The sequence below is a fragment of the Mercurialis annua genome, linkage group LG3, assembly GCF_937616625.2.
Source record: "Mercurialis annua linkage group LG3, ddMerAnnu1.2, whole genome shotgun sequence".
NCBI lineage: Eukaryota > Viridiplantae > Streptophyta > Magnoliopsida > Malpighiales > Euphorbiaceae > Mercurialis > Mercurialis annua.
Window position 1 is genome coordinate 55,307,008 of NC_065572.1, and position 23,553 is coordinate 55,330,560.

A 23,553-nucleotide genomic window follows, 5' to 3' on the forward strand; every position below is an offset into this window, starting at 1 on the left:
TCATATGTTATGTGTGTTCATAATTGTTTATTATTTATTAGGGTAAATTCCATAAAAAATCACGACCTTTACACGGAATTTCATTTTAATCACGACCTTTAAAAGTTGGCATATAAAACCATGACCTTTAATTTTTTTTTTCAGATCTATCATTTTAGTGTATTATTTTGGGTTAATTCCATAAAAAAATCATGACCTTTACACGAAATTTTATTTAAATCACGACTTTCAAAAATTGCCATATAAAACCATGACCTTTCATATTTTTTTTTAAATCTATCACGTCCATGTTTTCCAGTGTAATTTTTACCTTTCATTGTTTTCAAATCGGTCGGATTCTGGTGGCTAAGTCAGCAAATATACAACGAAAAATAATTCGGTGATAGATTTGAAAAAAAAATGATAAGTCATGGTTTTATATGGCAACTTTTAAAAGTCGTGATTAAATGAAATTTCGTGTAAAGATCGTGATTTTTTATGGAATTAACCCTATTTTTTTACTACTTCATTAAACCATTAATGAAAGGTCCAAATTATAAATCGACACCAATATAATTATCTTTCGACTAGAGTATGTAGGATTAGTAATGAAAGGTCGTGCATTTAAATGCCAACTTTTAAAAATTGTGATTAAAAAATGAAACGTCGGTTGTGATTTCCTTATGGAATTAACCCTATTTATTATTGTTGTGTATCTTATGTTTTCATTTCTTTTACCATATATATAATATTTTTATTTTATTTTAGATATTAACAAACACAACATATTTATAAATAAATAACAAACACATATATACGTATATTTTCAAAATGCAACACGTATAACGTTGCAAATCGCATGGCCAATAGTATATAAAAACTTGGCTTTACGAATATCAAAAGGTAATAAAGTGTACTCACAACTTGCTTATCCAATACTTTGCTCCTTTAACTTCTTGCGTTTGAAGTCTCAGACTAGTTGTATCCAAACATTTAATAAATGTTATTATCGGAGTACGACTAACTTTAAAATTCTAATTTCTCAATTTCCATGTTTAATAAAATCGTATAACTTTATTAAGTTCTACTTGTCACGACCCGATTTCCACCCAAAACTCGAGCCGAGACCGGCGCTAGGGAATGAGAGTGGTTTGCTCAGAAACCCGTAGGAAGTCTAAAATCCTCTACAAATTTTTTACGTTTAAAACATAAATCGTTGCAGAATCGCTTTAAAACCTTTACTAAAAACGCGATCGTAAACTGTGATTGTATCTCTAGACATCGGGGCATAATTGTCATTTTACATAACATATTAGCCCTGTCTGAATACAAGGCAAATAGTAAGAAACCAGAGCACAAACATCAATCTCATATGACGTACCTGCTCTATTTCCAATGCAATTCTAAAATGCTAAAAACATGAAACCAGTGTATCTCTCAAAACACTGGTCAAAATATTTTAGAAAACACGCAGTTTTGAAAACATATATCCTATATAGTAGTTCAAATTAGAGTTTATCAAAATAGGTTGAACTACTGTAAACAGAAAGACTGACTTTCCGGTACCCAACTACTTGCAGCTCTAGAGGTATGGTTGACATTGACTTCCGAAATTATTATGGAATTCTGACCTCGTACTTGATAACCTGAAAGTTGAATATTTGGGGGTCAGAAATATAAATATTTCTAAGTGAGTTTATAATTTTACAATTGAATATTCAAATCACATATATAAGAAATCATTTCTATATAAAAGTATTACCAATTAATCGATTCAGATGAAACCCTAGTCCGCAATTTCATATGACTTACAACCACAATACATACTCCATAATTTCAAATAGAATACGTCGTAACAATGTTACCATCACCACGATTTTGTATTGGGTATCTAGGCTGGGAACTCTGCCACTGTCGCCAATTGACTTAACATAATCATTTCTTACTTCTAGACCAATCACAAGGTCAGTCTAATCTTAGTACTGGTGATCACAGAGTCTTATTGACAACTAATAGGAAGTTTGTTCCAATTGATCTTTCATGGTTTAGTTATACTAGTACGATTTGTTATTTAAAACAATTTCAACATAAACATTTAAAAGTAAAAACCACAAAGGAATCTCACAAAATCGATGTCCCCCAAAAGCGTATGCTCCTCATAGTCCACTAGTCAAACATCCTAGTGTTTAGACTTGGCAAATCCACTCTCATCGCATCTATTTAAAATTCAAGCGTCAAAATATAAGTAGACCTTAAATTCCTAATTTTAATCCTATCGTATAAACGATAGGCTTAAACAACGGTCATATATGAACGACTCGTTTATAGTATCTAATTCTATTAGATATAAACTTATAATTCCTTTTCCATTTATCAATTTAATCGATCGATAAATTAATTAAAACGTTGTAATGTTTTAATGAACCGATTATTTTTTATTTTATTTATCCTTTTCTTTTAATAGGTTCAAATAACTAATAGTTTAATTAAAACGTCGTAACGTTTTAAGACTCCTAATATCTCTATTTTTATATTCGTTATAATTTTTCAAACGTCTAAACTCACGTTTTAATAGTCCATATAAATCATTCTCGAATCGATTAGAACAAACCGGATCAAATCGAACCAACTGAATTGAACTGGATCGAACCGAATCCATTTAATCAAGCTGGATTGAATCGAACCAGTTTTGGTAAAAATTTCAAATCAGACCCCTCGGATAACCCAGTGTGCGTCCGCACAGTAGGATTGTGCGTCCGCACAGTAGACATACAGTGCGTTCGCACATTATGATTACTGTGCGTTCGCATAGTGTACATATTTTGCGTGCGCACAATAATTTTTATGCACGCACAGCCCAGGAACATCGGTGGGACTCTCGACCTACTTCCAAAGTTAAATTTCAATTCGAACATCAACTCAATCCAATTCAAATTCACGATTAAAACGTTAAACCAGTTGGATTCGATCAATTCGATATTATTAACGTTATATATTCGATTATAAACCGTTTAATATATAAACGGATCAAAAATAACAATTATTACCCCGTAGATTATCAGATTCTCGAAGAAATTTGAGTTAGAATCGAGAAATCGGTTGAGAAATAGAAATCCTAGGCCCGTTTCAAGTTTGTAGCAAACCTAAAGAAAATGGGGAGGAAGATTAAGTTTTTTGCTTTAAAATGAATTCATTGTCCTAACATATATTGCAATACCTCAAAAATTTACGAAGGTAAATTTTAAAGATCGGACGGTGAAGTTAGTCCCGTTGACTTATGAGTCGGGATTAGAAAAGCCAATTTGTCGATTTTAGGTTTTAATTGAGTCAAATTGCTTGAATTATGTGATTATGTGATAGAAATAGATTTCGTGCTATCTGAAAATCTATTGTTATAAGCAGTGGCATTTTTGTAAATAAAAGAAAAATATTTAAAATGGATTTTAAAATATTTGAAAATGGGGTTAAATACGGAATTCGACTTTTTAAAATTACAATAAATGTTTAAGAATTGATAACTCCGCTTTTAACACAAGTCTTTACACGAGTACCTTTACAAGAAATAGAATAAGCTCAAAGGGTTTTAGGCTCGGTTTGCCTGAAACCACTTCGATGCTTAAGTCAGATATTGATTAATATATAGAAAGTTAAGTATATTGTGTTGAGAAAGATTAACCCCTAAGTGTACATTTCATTGTATTTATAGGCATAGAATAAAATAGTTTACTCCACTAAGCGCATCTCCTAAAAATTAGGAGATGTGCTCCCACATTCTAGAAATATAGATTAGTGGGTCTTGTTATCTTTATTGCATATGACTAATTATTGGCGGTTTAACTATAATGGCGAGTTATACAAAATTACAGATTAAATAACTCGCTCGGGGTTGACTGTATTTTAGGTCGGTATCAGATGTCCCCAAATCAGATCCGAGTTTTTAGACTCTGTAAAATTTTGATTTTGGTCTTTGTTGCTTTTAGATTATGAAAGTCTTTGTCTCTTTTTGACTTCCGAGTTCTATTACTCGTTCTTTTCATTTTGAGTTCAATACTCGGCGAATTGCTTTCACCTTATGAAAGTCTTTTTCTCTTTTGGTGTCCGAGTTGTATTACTCGGTTAATTGCTTTTCACTTTGTGAAAGTCTTTTTATTTTGAGTTTAATACTCGGCGAATTGCTTTCATCTTATGAAAGTCTTTTTTCTTTTGGTGTCCGAGTTCTATTACTCGATGAATTGCTTTTACTTTATGAAAATCTTTTTCTCTTTTGGCGTCCGAGTTCTATTACTCGGTGAATTGCTTTCACCTTATGAAAGTCTTTTTTTTCTTTTGGCTTTCGAGTTCTATTACTCGGTGAATTGCTTTCACTTTGCGAAAGTCTTTTTTTTTTCATTTCGGCTTCCGAGTTCTATTATTCGGTGAATTGCTTTCACTTTGCGAAAGTCTTTTTCTCTTTTGGCTTCCGAGTTCTCGGTGAATTGCTTTCACCTTATGAAAGTCTTTCTCTTTTTTTGAGTTTAATACTCGGTGAATTGTTTTCACATTGTGAATGTCTCTCTTTCTTTTGGCTTCCGAGTTCTATTACTCGGTTAATTGCTTTCACTTTGCGTAAGTCTTTCTTTTCATTTTGAGTTTAATATCAGATTCATATAACATGAATATATAATTATAATTTTGAAAACATTATAGAGTAATGAGATATTACCTTTCTAGACATTTGTCCATCATCTTCTATGATGCTCACTTGATTGATAATGTACGTATGAATATTCCATCCCCATTTTTTCGAGTTAAAAACTCGGAATGTCAATTTATCTGTTTGGAACTTTGGACCAAGGATGCATGGCTGTTTGGAACTTTGGACCAAGGATGCATGGGTAGCCATTAGCTAGTTGATGTTGAAATTTTCAATTGCTAGTCATGCCATAGGTGTACTTCATTGAAACAGATTCCGCAACTTGATGATTCAAATAGCATTTAGAATGTCTTCTCGCCTGTGGTAATACATAAAAATAATCTCCTACAATTAAGAGTAAAGGAGTCATCTAATCATTTAAAATTCTGATATTTACCAATTGCATATTAATTTTTGATATTTGTCATTTGGGATCTACCAATAGAATAGTAATGGCAGCTTTCCAGATGTTTGTTTTATATATTATGAAAACTACAAATAAATACTAATTGATATTTATTTCAGTGAATGTCTAAAATGCTCATGAAACAAATAGATCAAGTAAATGTGCACATAATAAGACTCTGATAATGGCCTCTCTTATACTTCATTTATATCTTAGGCTAGTCATGATAATGCTTTTAGCATCACCAATAAATTTAATTGGGTGTACCGCCTATGACAAATCATGTGCTTAATTTTATTTGTATATATTGAATTTTCCACCTTTTAATTAACTTGTAACTAAATTATATATTTATATGATTATAATCAAATCATAATTACAACCTAATTTATTATTAAACAATAATTGGCTAGTATTTTGAAACAAAATCTGTAATATACATGCTGACTCCATTATTTATATGACAAACATACACAAGTTCAAATTCTGCATATGACATTTCGTTCTTTATCAAAATCAGAAATAATGAATTTCAAAGAATTTCCATAAACATATGGTCATATAATTTCGAATAAATAATGTAATGCCAATATCAATGTTATTTTAAAAACAATAATTAAAAACTAATGCACATAATTAACTGTATTTGCATTTTATACATAATTTTTACTATTATATTAAAAAATAACAGTGTTCGGATATTAAATTAAAATACTAATTGTTGACAGATGTGACGAATGAAGAGCATATATATTGTACAAAAAATGTAGAGTAGAACGCATAACCTGTACTAAGCAATTTATATATCGCTAAAGATTGTTGGCTAGAATCTATCCGGATAGATTCTTTAATTGTGTCATTAATGATTATACAAATGACTTTTATATCCTTTTTTATTCATTAGTAGTTTATCCTATTTTGATCATTGACTTTGTATTACAAAAGTCTGGTGACATTTATTACTTTAATAACATTTAATATTTAAATATTTTTTTTAATTTGCGTTTTTTTGTTTGTCTTAGCAAATCAAAGGTCCAATAATAATAGATGATTTTTTGCCTCTCTTTTTTTTTCTCTACTTCCATTTCACTCCCTTTCTTTTTTCATATATTTTACTTATCCTTTGGTTGTCTATACTTCTATTTTTTTCTTCATATATTAAAAAACATTTCCTCAATTTTACAATATTATACTACAACATCTTTCCATTAAACTTTTTTTATTAATTAACCATTAATTAAAAATAATAATATATTATATACACTTTGAGGTTATATTTTATTAATTGACTTTTTTTTGTTTTGTCATATTACACAATTTATCACGATATATATTTCATATTTGACAAAATTAAAAAATATAAAAAAAAAACATAAAAAATCTTTTTTTTCATTCATTTACAGTGTTAACTATACATAGTAATGAATATGCATCGATGATATTGCTATATTTATAAATTTTCATAAAAACATAATAAATTAGCAAAATAATAATAATATGATATCATTATTAATACATACTAATAATTTTTTATCGTAGCAAGTTTAGAGAATTTCATATGTTAAAAATATAAAAAGTGCTAGAAGATGTAATATGTCAAATTATAAGGAATATAGTATATTATTGTTATTGAATAACAATTGACTAACAATAATTTTCATAAAAATCGTCAAAACCCAAATTATTGAGTCGCGACTGGCGCTAGGGAATGGAAGTGGTAGCTCCGAAACCCGTAGCAAACCCAAAACAAATTTTTCGCAAACGTTTTTAGAAAACTCTTTTAATTAATACATTAATAGATATTAAAATATTATATTAAAGATTACAATATAAAATACCGTTTGTATCTGGACCGGGAACAAAGCCATCGGCGCCACAGATCAACGAGGTTATAGCAGCATCTGGACCGGGAACAAAGCCACCGTCGCCATAGATCTGCGAGGTTATAGCAGCATCTAGACTGGAAACAAAGCCACCGTCGCCACAGATCTGCGAGGTTATAGCTTATACGAAACTCTAGGACACATGATTATCTAACCTCAGTACTGGTGATTACACAGTCCTATTGACGTCCAATAGGTAGCACGTTTCCTCGGATCGTTAGAACAAATTCATTACATCAAAGCATTACAAATCAGATTATAAAACATGCAGCGTTAAGGATAACGGAACAGACTGAGCATATAATGTAACAGCGATAAAGCATTCAGCTCATATATACAATACACAAAAGTAAACTCGAGGCTTCATTGGCTAATTTATAATTTGGCCCTTGAACTTTTCAAAAGTTGCAATTTTATCCAAAACGCATCCGCGTCCAAATTTTAAAGAGTCTCCGATTGACTTGAAACTTCTACCACATATATTACAAAATATTATTAACTCGGGATTTATAATTTATTTTATACTAATTTCTTAAGTTATTTTCTTAAATCCCGCTAAATTATTTAATATAAATTACTCTAAATTCTTGATTTTATTAAATTAAATCCATCTTAATTTAATTTGTCGGAACTTACGTCACGTGACACGATATAATTTATTTTAAATATTCGGGATATTATAAAAATAGTGTTTCAGTATAATAACACAAAACTGAAGGATGTTTAAATGCAACTTTTAAATGTCATGGTATTATTAGTGCACTATATAAAACTTCAGGGGTAGAAAGTAATTATTTTTATCTTATTATTATTATTAAAATTAGATGCTCACATTTTTGAAAGAAAAATAACTGACAAAGTATATATTTAACTAGTAGAATCACTTCGTTTTGATTGTAAACCCTATATTTTTATTTTATTTAAAGTACAACTTTGCATATTTATTAATTTTTTTTGGATAAAAAATAGATACTTATCCTAGAGAATTAGTGAAAAGTGTTCTTCAAGAGTTGTTTTCAAAAATAGTACGTGTATTACACATATTATTAATCAAATAAACTTTCATTTTTTTTACCTATAAGTACTAGTACTTCTACTTTATTCAAACACGCTTTAAATGGACTGCAGGTGCTTATGACAAAAACATGCACTGATAATCCCCTAGCTCATCTCCCTCGCTCTGGGACGTCCTTCCGGGACATCCCCGAATAATTTAAAAAAAAAATGTTTTTTTTTTCGAAAAAATCGGAAAAATTTATTTCTGAACGTCGATAATTATTATCCGACGAATTTTAATCGTTGTCCGTCATTTTAATCAATTTTTTACGTATTTGTTCGGATGAGTTGAGAGCATTTTTTTGTTTTGGTTTTGCTAGAAGGACGAAAATGTCTTTTGTAGGGGCGATATTAAGTAAAAAGGGGCGGCGAATAGTAAAACCCTAATAATATTTTCTCCACATTTAAAAGCCTTCGGGCCTAATGTTTGGAAAGACCTAATTATCAATCATGTATTATTTTATTATATAAAATGGACTAATTAAATTTTTTTGCCGGAGGACTAATTAAATAATTTATGAAAAAAATTAAATTTTTAGATGCATATGTTAGAGATATTGAAATAAATAAGTAGTTGATTTAAAATACAATTTAACGATTTAAATACAAATAGATTTAAATTACAATTGACTAATTTAGATATTTCAAATTAAAATTGACCAATCAATTTGTTTTAATCAAATTAAAAATGTAAAGTTATAAATTGTAATATTAAATTGTAAAATCAGTTTGTTTGAATAAAATAATTTATTTTAATCAAAATAAAAGTGTAAGGTGACAAATTGTAAAAGTTCATGGTCTTAAATTAATATTAAATACTAATAGAAGAGACCATATATAGACTTTACCATATTCCAACTAGGCCATTTGTGTAGGTGCAGAGCATTAAAGAAACACGGAAAACAGAAAAAAAGATGTTTAAATTATCATATTATGAGGGAGTTATTTTCAAGACATATAAGGCTACAATAGTAAAATCTCAACACTCATTAATAAAGAGTGATTATTTCTACCCAATTAAAATTATTCTATCCGGATAGATTCTATCCATTTATTACTACTCTATATATATAAGGGTGGAATATGTAACATGGATCATTCCACAATATAGATCGTGCTCCTTATTATCACCCGCATAAGCCATTAACACAAAGTGGAGTGTTGGGTTTATTTGATTCTTCTATAGCCCATGCACACGTAAAGTGCCAAATTTTTCTTAATTTAGTTGGACTTAACAGCCAAACTCTACACTTTTTCTTAACTATATGAATTGTTCAAGCACCGTATAATTCATAAAAGAAAATTATGAATGTAGTAAGACACTTATCTGTATATATTTATAATTAAAAACAATGTGTTGTTGTTAAGTTGTCCTCTCATCAAGAAGCTAATCATCTTTACCGAACTAGAATGGTTGTCCAGCCAGACTTCTACATTTTCCACCGAATTTGTATGGGGGGTTGGATTTCGATTAAGGTGTGTTCCACGTTCACCGCACCAAATGATAACTCCGCTTTTTTCACAAGTCTTTACACGAGTACCTGTACAAGAAACAAAATAAGCTCAAAGGCTTTTAGACTCGGTTTTCCTGAAACCGCTTCGATGCTTAAGTCAGATATCGATTAATATATAGAAAGTTAAGTATATTGTGTTGAGAAAGATTAACCCCTTATAAGTGTACCTTTCATTTTATTTATAGGCATAGAATAAAGTAGTTTACTCCACTAAGCACATCTCCTAAAAACTAGTAGATGTGCTCCCACATTCTAGAAATATAGATTAGTGGGTCTTGTTATCTTTATTGCATATGACTAATTATTGGCGAGTTATACAAAATTTCAGATTAAATAACTCGCTCGGGGATGACTGTTATTTAGGTCGGTGTCAAGAATATATCGAATTAGTTTCGAGAAAAATATGATATTCATATTAAAAACCGTCAAAATAGTTGTTAATAAGTAAAATTAAATGAAAATGAAAACAATTTGTATACAGACAAAATAAAACAAAAAGGAATTTTAGGAAGTAGACAAATGTAAGGACATGTGTTACTATTGTGCAAAAACTTGGAGGTTAAGTCTATAGGTGTCATTGTTTTGTTTTATATCAAAAATAGTAGGGTTAATTGCAAATGCATACACGAAGTTTACCTTAATTTACAATTACAACATAAACTTTGAAACTTGGCAATGTCAGTAACCAACTTTCATTTTTTGGCAAATTGGTACACCGACCAATCACGCAACGACACATGGCGGTATATTACAATGTCCACGTTAGTGTTTTTCGTGTTTGGTGTATCGATTTGTCAAAAGTGTAAAGTAGGTTACTAACATTGCTAAGTTTCAAAGTTTATGTTGTAATTGCAAATTAGGATAAAGTTCGTGTATAAATTTGCAATTAACCCAAAATAGTAAAACATTTCTTTATCTTTAAAACAGTGACTTTTCGTCCTCCCCATTTTCCATATAAACCATATCCACCGACACCACCACATCCAACTCTATTTTTCTTTACTTTTGAAGTAAGCAAAGGTAAAACACTTGTTTACAATGTTTATTAATTATGAATAAAGCTTTTATATGGTGTTTTGATGCTAATTTCGAATTTGTGTGGGTAACAGTTTTAATGTTTAAAAACTCAAATTTTTCAATGGATTATGGTTTTAAAAGATAATCAAGTTAATGGGTTTTGGTTATTTTTAAGCTTTAATTCGTATTTATATGAGAATGGATTTAAAAGCTTAAAAGCTTAAAACTTAAACTTTTCTTTGGATTATACCTTTAATGGATGATTAAACTATTGGGTAGTTAATATTTTTGAGTTTTGGTGCTTAAATCAAAGTGTTGAGATTTTGTGTGTTCTTGAAATAAAGATTTGATTTATGAGTTTTTAAAATCCAAAAATTTCATAATTTTATGGTGTATTAAGACTATGATTCATGGATATTGTTTATTTTTAAGCTTTAAATGTTAGAAGAGGATTTTTAATGAAAACCCAAAACTTCAAAATTCATGGTGTTCTTGAGTTAAAGCATAAAGTGATGATTTTATGTAATCCGAAAATTATATAATAATTGAGTTATGGATTTTTGGTAATTTTGGATTATGTTATAAGAAAATATTTGAGTAAATAAAAATGACATGCAACTGGATTTTAGTATGAAATAGGCTAATTAAATTGAATAATGGGTGTTGGTTGTTTTTGGAAATTTTGAAGTATTTTTCAAAGTTATGCTTTTTTTGAGAAATGATTTATTTGGGTGTTTTTGACGTATACTAAAAACTGAAAATTCATGAATTATAGGTGCAATTGTTAATGTTAAAGTTTGATCATGATTTTAAAAGAAAAATTATCAAAGGGTTTAAATTTCAAGTTTTGGCCAAATGTTTAAAGGATTATAATTTTTCCACTTAGGCCGGATATTTAGTGAAAAATGTTAAGTGGAATTTTGATATATTTTTTACAAAAAAATATTTTATGGATTATGTGTATATTTTATGTGTTGTTTGATTTTGGTTAAAAATGCTATGTTTAAAGTGTTGGTATTATTATTTGATTATTTGATCAAATTAATATTTGGTATGTGTTGGTGATAATTTCTTTTGATGTTGATCATTAGAAATTAAGATCTGGTATTTGATTGAATTGTTGGTAAAATTAGGTGGTATAAAGTGAGGTTTGACCAAAGTCGAAAGGGGCCGAAGCCGAAAAACCGGAAGGATAATTCCTGATATGGATATTGAACGGATTTTGATTTTTTGCTTTAATGATAAAAGATAGAATTTATTAAATGATCTAAAATTGGTAGTAAAATGAAAATAAAGAGGCTAAATAAATAATAAAAGTTTTAAAGTCTACTTAGTCGGAATTGATTATTATCGACTAAAGTTAAAGCGAAATATGAACATAGGATGTCGGAAATATAAAATATCAATTAATATTTATATTTGATGGATTTAGTTATATAAAGATTTTCTTTAAATGGGCTTAATTTTTATAGCCTTGTTTAAAGTCAAGAGTTGACTTTATTTAAGAAATGGACTTAGACTTCTATAAGCCCAAAGCCTAAAAAAATAAGATTAAATGAGTTAAAGTGGTGAAGGTCTAATTAAATTAGATTAACAATTAATTAAAGAATAAGATAATCAATTTAATTATTTAATTAAATTGAGATAGAAATAGAAAGGAATAATGAGACCCGAGATTGAACGTAGATCTGAATTTTTAGTAATTAAAATATTATTAATTAGTTTGGTAGTTAATGTTATAAGGGTAAAGCGATAAAAGGGCAATATGATAATTTGATTAGTTTAATAAAACTAAATAAAGAGATAAAGGATAAATAATTATTTGTGAATAATTATTAAAGGACATAGATGTGGAACGAACCTTGAATTTATTTCAAGTGTTTTCCTGAATCGGAACCGAAAGAGAGTAGGTTCATAATTCTCGAAGAGTCGAGAATGAGAAGGAATTATGAATCGGTTAAGTTGAGAAAACGGCCGATAAAAAAATGTTTTGTGAAGTGTCTTTGATGTGATATTTGTTGTATACGATATGAAATCGTATTTATGTGTACGTTTAGAGGTTAAATCTATACTTACTATTCTATCCTTTGAAATCGATATAACACGATTCCTGAATATAGATGTGACGGAAGTCATCTATTGGTGGAACGTGTCAAAGGAGTACCAGGTAACATAGACCGGAGAGCTAACGAAAGAAATAACGTGAAGTAAATAAGTGGACTACAGTCTGTGAATGTGCTTACAACTTATACTGATGAATATTAGTATTATAAATATTTGTAAACGGCATTATATGATTTATAAATTCCATATATATATTTTAAATATTAAATTGTATTAAAGATTTGAAACTGATTTAGATTCATTGAAACATGCTTACTATTGGGCGGCCATAGTGCTGTGTGATCACCGGTATTGTATTTTAGAATGTGTTTGCATGGAAAATGTTGTGTGAATCCAGGCGACGGTCTGGAAGTCTAAGGCGACGGCCTAGACATAAGAGTCGAACAGATCTTAAGAGGCAACGGAAAACATACGACCAAAGGTTAGTCAAGAGTACTGCCGAGGTCTGAGTGGTTAAACCTAAAAATAAAAGTGGAAATGAGATATTAATAAATTTACAGCCTAAAATGTTAACCTGAATAACGTGGATAAAGTGGAATACTTATGTTCTTATTTTGAAAGCATATAGGAACATGAATCATGATTTAGGATTTCATATGAATCGGTAATCTGGATGCATTGCTTTCATATTAATGTTTATTAATGTATTTTGTACACATTCACCAGTTTATTTGACCCACATTGTGGAACTATTTTTCAGGATCGTTAGTTGTCTCTTTTGGACGAGACTTCACTTTATTTGCTTCTCGAAGTCTCCTCATTTGAATTGTGGTATTTTGTCTATTTTATTCAGTAACGATGCAGTAGATAGATTAGATAGACATTTAGCATGTCAATATAGCGATAATGCCACACTACAACTATGTTTCATTTTCATCGCATGTTTATATTATTTTTTTTGACTGCATGCTTAAAAGTGTTGGAAATAGTTGCAACCCGGGTATGTGGTAGTATGAGAAATTTTGAAATACAATGTAAAGGAAACTGTATGCAACTGTGTTATATGTATAATGTGGGGCCAACATGGCTATATCCATGAATGCATGTTATCGGTTTTGTAAAAGCGGTATTCGAGGAATACGCGCTAAAACGATAACCAGTGATGGGAAATAAACAGTTTTGATTCAACGAATGTGTATGCATAATAAAATGCAGTTTAAACCATAATGAGATGGTTATGAAACTAAAATGCAGTAATTAAGAGAAAATTATTTGCAAAGTTTCATTAAGATTTTTATCGGAACATTTTAAATGGAGTTTTTAAAATGTTCGAAAAGTGTTTTGATTTCGTGAAAAAATTTAAAGTGTTTTTAAGGCTTGCTACGGGTTTTGGAGCAACCACTCCCATTCCTAGCGCCAGACTCGATGCCGAGAGTCGGGTCGTGCCATATATACATAATGGCTAAGTGTCATTTAGTACTAGTTCAATCATGCACTCTAATCCAACTTCTTAACTAGTCGTTCGTAGCTCAAAATCCAATAAAATATAAAAACTACGTCCAAATTTTATGAAAATTTGACGATAGCATCTTAAATTTATATCGCGAATATTGACACCAAAATTATTCGCTCGGAACTTATAAATTATTTTATATTAATTTATAAGCTTTTCTTTAGTTCCGATAAATCTTATTTATTAAAATTTAAATTTGCAAATTTAAATTTTAAACACCTATAATTCCAACAAAAGAACACTTGTAAAAATAACTTACGCTTAAATGTAATTTACGTACTCCCAGTTTATTAAATCACTTCCCGTGATTTAATTTAATAACTTTAAATAGTCAAATTTGAATATTATTATTTGACAATTAAAATAATTTTTTACGAATATTTTTCTTAATATTCGAAGTTCAAAATATTCTATTTAATATTTTGATTGTCCAATTTGACCTCGTGGACTATTTTAATTACTTAAAATTACAGGGTGTTACAATACTTATCGTTCTTTAATCGGTTTATACAATTCATAATTTAATTAAACTGTCTTATCGTTTTAATAATTTGAATACTTTTCTTTTTATTATTCATTTAACTCTTTTAAATGTCCAAAAGTACGTTTTTATAGTCCGTTTGAATCGAATTTAAGTCTTTGCACGTATTTGGGCGAAAATGTTATTATTCCATTTGAAAATAGCTATGCGGTCGTACAGCATAATCATGTTGTGCATTTCGTCTGTGCGTTATGCACATCCTCAGGGTCTGCTCCTCGGGCTATTCCAACCTAATTCCGATGTCCGAAACCGTCTAAAAACACCAAACCAATTCGATTCAAAATCTAAACATTAAAGCAATACGAACTCGATCGGTTTGATATGTTTAATGTAATTTCTTTGATTAAATAATTTTTTTATATATAACCGAATTCAAATTCGTGATGATTACCTCGTCTACATGCGGATTATCGAAGAAATCGGAGTCGAAAACGAGAATCGAAGCCAAAAACTGTTGAGAAACGAAGTTAGGTCATTTATTTCTCTGTTGCTGCGGAAAAAGGAAGAAGAAATATGCTTATGCATATTTCTAATGAATATGGTAACTTGAAATAGTAATTGGTCAAAAAGCCACTAGCTTTTAGTTCAATTTCGCACTTTAATCCAAATTTTTAATTATGGTCCGCACTAATTATGAAAATAATATTATAATTTTATGAAATTTCACTCATAAATACCATAAAATATAAAACGAATAAAGATATAATTTTTATTTGCATAGGACTTATCTTTTATTTTATATAAATCTTTAAAGAGTTATTGGGTCTAGATCAGTACCACTTGATAAAATAAACTATGTCCAAATTTCATAAAATTTTGAAGATAACTTCTTAAAATTATTCGCGAATATTGATATTAAAAATATTAACTCGGGACTTATAAATTATTTTATTTTAATTTTCCAAGCTTTATAAGTCCCGTCCAAATCTGATTATTAAAAGTTAAATTCTCAAATTCAAATTTTAAACATCTATAATTACAATACATTTTTAGGAAAATTTATAAATTTAATTTATGCTTAAATTTAATATATGTACTCCAGGTTCATTACCGGCTAATTTTCAAATGCTAAACCCATTTTGGGGTCCTCAAACTATGCTATTTTCATTTGTTAGGTCTCTCAACTTCTATTTGGTTTTCTCAGGTTCCTAAACTTTCATTTTTTTGGTTCATCAAGTCCCTCAACTTTTATTTCGCTTCTTCAAATCCCTAAAATTTTATTATTCGGTTCATTTTCGGCCAACATTTTTGTCGTCTCGTATCCGCCAAAATAGCGACGGATCCATCACTAAAAAAATTCGGCAATCTTTGGCAGGAAGTTTCCCGCAAAAATAGCGATGGATCCATCGCTAAAATCTACAAATTATTTGTTTATCCAGTTACCATTAATTTATATGATTACATCCTATAACATAGTAATGTATGAAAAATATTGATTGGCCATAATGGATGCTTTCTCTATATGTTGGGATATAATGAAAACTTTCACTAAATGTTTGGTCTTTATGAGTCATGATCGACATCTCTAACTTTATATTTTTCATCCATAGCTAATAGACAGAAGTCCATGTTAATGACATATAAACGTCAGCACACTCATTTTTCATTTGTGACATTTTCAAAACGATATAATAGGATATTGGTTATTATCGAGACGATAAAGGTTTGAACAAGACAATAATTTTTGCAAAATGTTTGACCTTTTTGGGTTATTAGACCTATAAGATTTTCACTCTTTAAGACAGTTGCATATTAATTTTAAATTTAATAAAAACCAACCGTTTAATTTTTGTTTTTTGAAAGACAATTTAAATAATTTGAATGTAAGATAATATTAGAAATCAATGTTCTTTTGTTGAGGTTACCGCATTTAGAGATGACCATGCGGGTTGAACCGTAAATCGAGGGCGTCAACAAGAAGCACCGTGTGTGCGGCCTGGGATTGGCCAGCAGCAAGTATGCAGCCCCGAGTTGCAGGACGCAACAAAGCAGCTCTTTTAGGTCGTCACAGCAGGCGGACGAGGAGGTCGAGCACCATGTGTAGGCCGGCATCCAAGAGAGCCTACGGCAGGTTGAGCAGCAGCTGGCAGAGCAAGAGCATCAGTAGCTGGCGGAGTAACAGTGTCAGTGTATGTCACGACCCAAAATCTCGAGCCGCGACCGGCGCTTGGGAATGGGAGTGGTAGCTCCGAAACCCGTAGCAATCCTAAAACCACATTAAACTTTTTGCGCTCTAATCAAATAAGCAATCATGCAAAACATTTTCAGAAAATATTTTAAAACGATTCGATTACAAACATCTATTAGCATTCTGAAAACTTTACATAGAAACTAGGGTCTTACAATGCGATGCCACATCAAGCATTGCCCTGTTTCGCACATCAATAGCAAACAGTTTAAGCGCAGCTAAACTACTCAAGTTTACAATATATCAGAGTATAAACGATACATAAAACCGTTTGACAAAACCATATGAACATCTAGGACTAGACCACTGCAGCGCTATCGATATAAACCTTCTTTGTACATACTTCTAAACAGAGACTTCCGAAGCAAGGATAGAAGTCCGTGACGTCAAAAGACTATTTACCTAAAAATTGTTAAAACAACGGGGTCAGTTAAAACTGAGTGAGTTCATAGTTTACAAGTGAGTATTCTATAAAACAAAACAATGCTATAAATCATTCATTCATATGCATCCAAATATAACTTCCGACTGAAACCCTAATCCTTGATTTGTTAAATCTTCTTTACAGTCAAAACGATTAACTTAATCTTGATGGTAGGTTCCGGATAATTCAACCAAGTCAACCAATACCTTCAGTTACAGTCCCGTGATAGTTCAACCAAGGTGACTAGTACCATTACTTAAATCCAACGATCGATGAGTCCCGGGATAGTTCAACCTAGGCGACTCATTAAATACAGGTCGCGGGATAGTTTCACCAAGCTAACCTTGTATCGTCTTCATAACATACACAGAACATATAGCTTAAACTTAACTAGTGATCACGTAGTTCCTATTGCCGCCCTAATCATATCTATACTGGTTTCAAGATAATGATGCGTGTATTTCATACAAAGCGTTTTTTTATAATAAGTCATGTTATGCAAATTATATAAATCATTTTGCATTTAGAAAGCAATGCATTCTCAATACATCAAATGTAAACACATATAAACTCACTGCTTGCTATTCCAAAAACTTTAATCACACGACACCCGTCAAACTCCTTGTCCGGTAGCTGGTTGCCTCGCCGGATCTAGGAAACATACAAATATAAATCGAGTAAGAGTCTAACTCTATAGACATTCTAGACTCGAGATATAAACATATATGTAACTCATCGAGTTCTAATCGCGTCTAATCTCACTTCGTATCCATCTTTACTTATCGATCTTCGATACTAACTTTATACGGCTTTAGGTTTACGACTTAAACCTTAAACCTAAACGTCTAACTTCGTATATCAAAACCCTAATCATATTTAAAGTCCAAGTTCCATTAAATTGAAGTCTGTTAACTTCAAACAACTCAAAATACCAAGCATCGAACTTTAGAACATTAAAACGGGTCACAAATGACCGATAAATGGCTCAGAATCGGTCCTGGCACGACGTGAGAACCTTCCTCACGTCGTGAGGGCTGCCTCAAGTCGTGAGGACTCTGCACACGTCGTGAGGAACCATCCTCACGTCATGAGGATGCCCCTCACATTTTGAAGGCACACTCTCACGTTGTGAGAGATGGTCTCACTTCGTGAGAAGCACGAAAACCGCCCCGACTTCAATTCTGATGTGATAACAATGCTTCCGCACCTACCCATGATCAAAAAGACACTCCAAACCATCACAAACATAGAAAAAAAATGCTTAAAACGAATCAAATACGTAACTTCGATACGGTTTCGCTGTAACCCTAAAATTCTAACCAAAAACCCATCAAAAACAATTGAATAAATGGCAAAATGACATGCTCACCTTGATAGCCCTTCGAGTTATGATCGTTTTGCAACAAAAACCGTCAAATTTGGTTAAGAAACGAGAAACCTAGGTTAGGTCAAAGTTTGATCGTGAATTGTTGATGTTTTGGGTTTTTAACTTCATTCATGAAATGAAGAAGATGATACTTAACATATTCGTTTGGATAAAGTACAACTAGCTTAAGAAGCTCAATCTCGTACTTTAACTCAATTTCTTAATTAACGTCCGCGTCCAAATTTAAAACACTCTCGGAATTACACGAAACTTGACCAATAAATTCTTAAAAATATTTTATGGACGAAGGCATATAAATTATTAGCTCGGTACCTACATTTTATTTTATATTAATTTTCTTAGCTTTTTCTTAATCCCGCTAATACCCACTCTAACGAATAATAATTACCACTAAAAATTATTATTCAGCGATCAACCTTATAAACTTATTCCGACTATAATTCTCAACTCAATTTCCATTTGCGACCTACTTGACCTAAATTTGGTAATTTAAGACACGTGGCACGATCTAATACCTTAAAATTTTATGCGTTATTACAGTGTAATACCCTGAAATTTGGATATTTTAAAATGAAGCGGTGTATCTCATTTTAAGTGGTTAAAATGAGATAAATACGAAATGAGCGAAATAATTAAGTAAAAGGAACCCGAGTAGGTCGATATTGAAATTTTAATAAAAAAAATTTAATAATCCGTAAGAAAAATGGAATTGGGTTAAAGAAATAAATTTGAGAAAGTGGCTAAAGCCCACTTTAGCTCAAAATTGGAAAACAAGCAATTAATTCCCGGAAAAATAGAAACTAAATAGATAATTGACGGGAATTATTATTTTAACAAATAATATCGATAAAATGATTATCGATAATTATTAAAATGAAATTTGGACAAAAACGTTGGAAAAAGTGCAATTTAGCTCAAATTGGAAATTGAGTGTTTTTGGCCAAAATTGTCAAACTAAATCATCGGAAAGGTAAATTTGGAGATATAAGAATAATATAATTTATTTAAAAATAATTAATACGAAATTGATCGGACTTAAAAGATTTAGCGTTCGACGGACTACATTGGACGAAAGAAAAGTTCCGAATTGCAAAGTAAGGAGATGGAAAGTCTATGGACCAAAGAGGAAATTTACCCTAAATATATAAGGCTTTTCATTTGATATTAAAATAAGAATATCATTTTTATCTCAGCTCCAAAAATCTGAAACCCATCTTCCTCCATAAGCTTCATATTCAAAGATCTTGAATTCACCATATCTTCTTCAATTCTTAACCGAATTGAACGATTCTTGCGGCCACCGAACGAGGAGAACGAGAGTTACACATCTAACCTAACCTCTTTGGGTAAGGAAATCACTCTATCAGTTAGGGTTTGAAGTGATTGATTCGGTTCTCATTGATTAAATTAGGGATTTTATTAGTTGTTTGATGTAAGGTGTGATGGAGATTGAATGGAAGTCTTTGATGGTGAACTTGATGGTTAGGGTCTTCGACTTTGATCATCAAGGTGAGCTCTTGATTTTATGAAATTGTTCATATATAGAATGATAAAGTTAAGTGATGAATGGATAGGTGTTTAGGCAATTGCATGCTGTTTAGTGATGATTTATGGTATTAGCTTCTAAGAATGATGTTATGTTTGATTAAATTTTGGTATGAATTGATGACGATGATAGGTTCGTCCATAATTAAGGCTAAGAGTATAAGGTTCAATTGATGATTGTAAGCTTGCAATGGAGTTATTAGAGCTGAATATTAGTGATTTTTATGTTGAACATTGTTTGACAATATTGCAGAATATGTGCTGCAGATTAACCATATTGTGAGGGCAATATCTCAAGCTATATAGTTCTGAATTAAGTTCTGTTTATTGGAATAGAAACTTAAGGATGTTATCTATAAATGTCTAAGCATAGGTTTCTGCTAGTTCGGGCTTTAAGTGGCTCAAATAAATCAGAACATTATGTCGCGCATAACAGTTCTGAAATTTGGGACATCCCCAAGTTATTAACTTCCGGGCCAAATTCCAACAGTCTAAGACCTAAACAAAAATTGTAGGCGACATTCTGAACTTTAAGGTTGTCAATTTTGTTTAGGGTTCGGACTGTTTTAAGTAAATAGTTTCGATAGCCGAAGTTGGCTAGAAACCTAGTTTTGGATTAATTAACTATAGTTAGATTGTTATTGGTTCGAGCTATTATCAAATTTGCGTAGGCCCGGCGACGCAACTACCAACAGAACCCGGAACGTATAGAACGCGACATCGCTTAGCTATTATCAAAGTTATGGAATAGCAAGTTGTGAGTATATTTTACTTACTCGCATTATCGTATTAACTTTATGTCAATATACTATGAATAGTATTTAAATGTATCGCATAGGTGTATTGTATGTATTGTTTTGGATTGAATTGTTTGGTTTGGATTAATTGTATTGGCTTGAATGGTTTGGCTTGTATTGTATTATTTGTATTGCTTTGTATATGCAAATTGGGAATGTGTATATGGTTCAAATTAGAGATGTGATCACAGAGTCGAGTCAAGTTTAGACGACAAAAATAGAACAAACCCAACTAACTTACCATGGAACCTCTCGTATGTGTGAAGTTGTCTCGGTGGAATTATTTCGGAACATTTGTTTTGAGACACAAGGTTGATCTCGGTTGAACTATTTTGGGACATGTGTCTATGGATGTGAGCTCGGTTGAATTATCTCGGGCATTCCCTTTTTGTTTGGATTCGAGCGTGATACGAGTAACTCGGTTGAACTATCTCGGGACTGCATCACTTGGCATAGGTTGAACTCGATTGAATTATCTCGGGACAGACCTTACCAAAATGGATTAAAAAGGCAATACCCTCGCTAAGACTAGGCAAATACCTAGAGCGATATAAGTCTAAGATTAAGACTCGCTTGAATTGCCTATTTGTCTATTTGAATTGGTTGAAATTATATGTATACGAGATGATTGTGTTTGCATAAAATGTTTTCAAAATGCGATGCTATTTTGATAATAGGGTGAGTAACGTATAACTCACTCAGTTTAAAGCTGACCTCCCACAATGTTTGCTTTCAGGTACCTAAACTCTAGACTTGGCTAGAAGTCTGCCTTTTGACCAGAAGTCTATTTGCAATGAACAATCCTGATTTCCGTAGCTGCTGCAGTACCATAATGTCTGTCCAGTATCGTGGCCTAGTACGGCAACATGTTTTATGATGTTTGTAGTTGCTGTCTTTATATATATGTTGTTTGGCTACGATGTATGTATCCTGTCTACGAAAGTAAATTCCCGTAGTATGATCCTAAGCACTAGTAGTTTGTATGCCGGGTTAGTACGTACGAGATACGGAAGTGAGAACCTGAAGTAAATTGTATTATGCCTACTAGTGTATGTATGTTTGTTAAATGCTTCCGCGTATAGGGTCAGTATGTGATTGTTACTTGAACAATTTGCGATAACGTTTTAGTGATTTTAGGTTTGCTACGGGTTTCGGAACTACCATTTCCATTCCCTAGCGCTTGTCTCGACTCGAGATTTCGGGTCGTAACAGTCAACAGCAGGCGAGCATGGCCTTGCTTATTCGTGAGGAGATCATAAGGATGATGCCTAATCTTCTTGCAGAGTATCTGCCCCAGTTCCCCCCTCCCCCACTAGACGGTGACGATACTACAGATTTGTAGTGTCGTGTTTGATTAGTTCACGAACAAATTATGTCTTTTTTTCTTCTTTTCGACGACGTTATATATATACTTTAATATTATATATATATATATATATATATATATATATATATATATATATATCTTCAGTGTTCAGTTTCAATTAATTGTGATCTGTAAATATATTTAGCAGGTTTGAAACGACAGGAAAAACCAAAAAAATAGCGGAAAATGGCAAAATTCTGCCGAAAAAAGCCCACAATTGCGACGGATTTGACACATCTAGTGACGAAAATTTCCGTCGCTAAATGTGCCTTTCCTGAGACAAAAAAGGCGCAATTATGGAAAGATTTAATCCGTCGCTAAATAATACATTTAGCAACCGAATTTTCCGTCGCGAAATGTGCCTTTTTGTCTCAGGAAAGACACATTTAGCGACGGAAATTTCTGTCGCTAAATGTGCCAAATCTGTTGCTGAAACGTCTCCATTAACTACAACAAACTGATAGATTAAGGACGAATTTTTTGGAGACCATAAAATATTGGTCCTTAAATGATAATAATAAGCTACTAATTTAATTAATTCGTCATTATTTATAATTTAGAAATTAAAAAAATTAAAATAGTCGTTCATTATTAGAAATTCTCATAATAAAATTATCTATACTCTTTTATCTATCGAAACTCTCTCTACTCTCTTATCTTTTCAAACTATCCTTCCTGAAATAGGGTTTCAAAAGCTGTCTCTACAAAAAAATAACAAAAAGTTAGGTTAGATCGGGGTTAAATACCGTCAGCTTTAACGGTGGCGAAGACCTCCTCTTTGAGTCGGACTTCTGAATGTCTTTGAACATAGGGGTGATAGAGAAGGAAGAGATTTTGAGCGAGATTTGATGCGGTTGCTGAGTTCTCTATAGACCTTCCGTTGACGAATTATGGAGCTTTAGAGCGAGGATGAGATGCGGTAGGTGAGTTATATTTTAAAACAAACAAAGCTTTAGCTCGTGTTTGCTTGAGCAAGAATAAATGCATCAAGGTCGATTTTGTTGGTGTTACGCTGCTTGAAATTAATTTTTTTAGTATTACTTCTATTTTTTCTAGATCTACTTGTATATTTTTTTCTAGATCTACTTCTATTTTATTTTCTCCGGCTCTGTTCTTTTAATTTCTTGTTTTTTTATTTGCGGATGTCATTTACAGTATACACAGTGTTAGACCTAAATCAATTATTTCAATTATTTTGTTT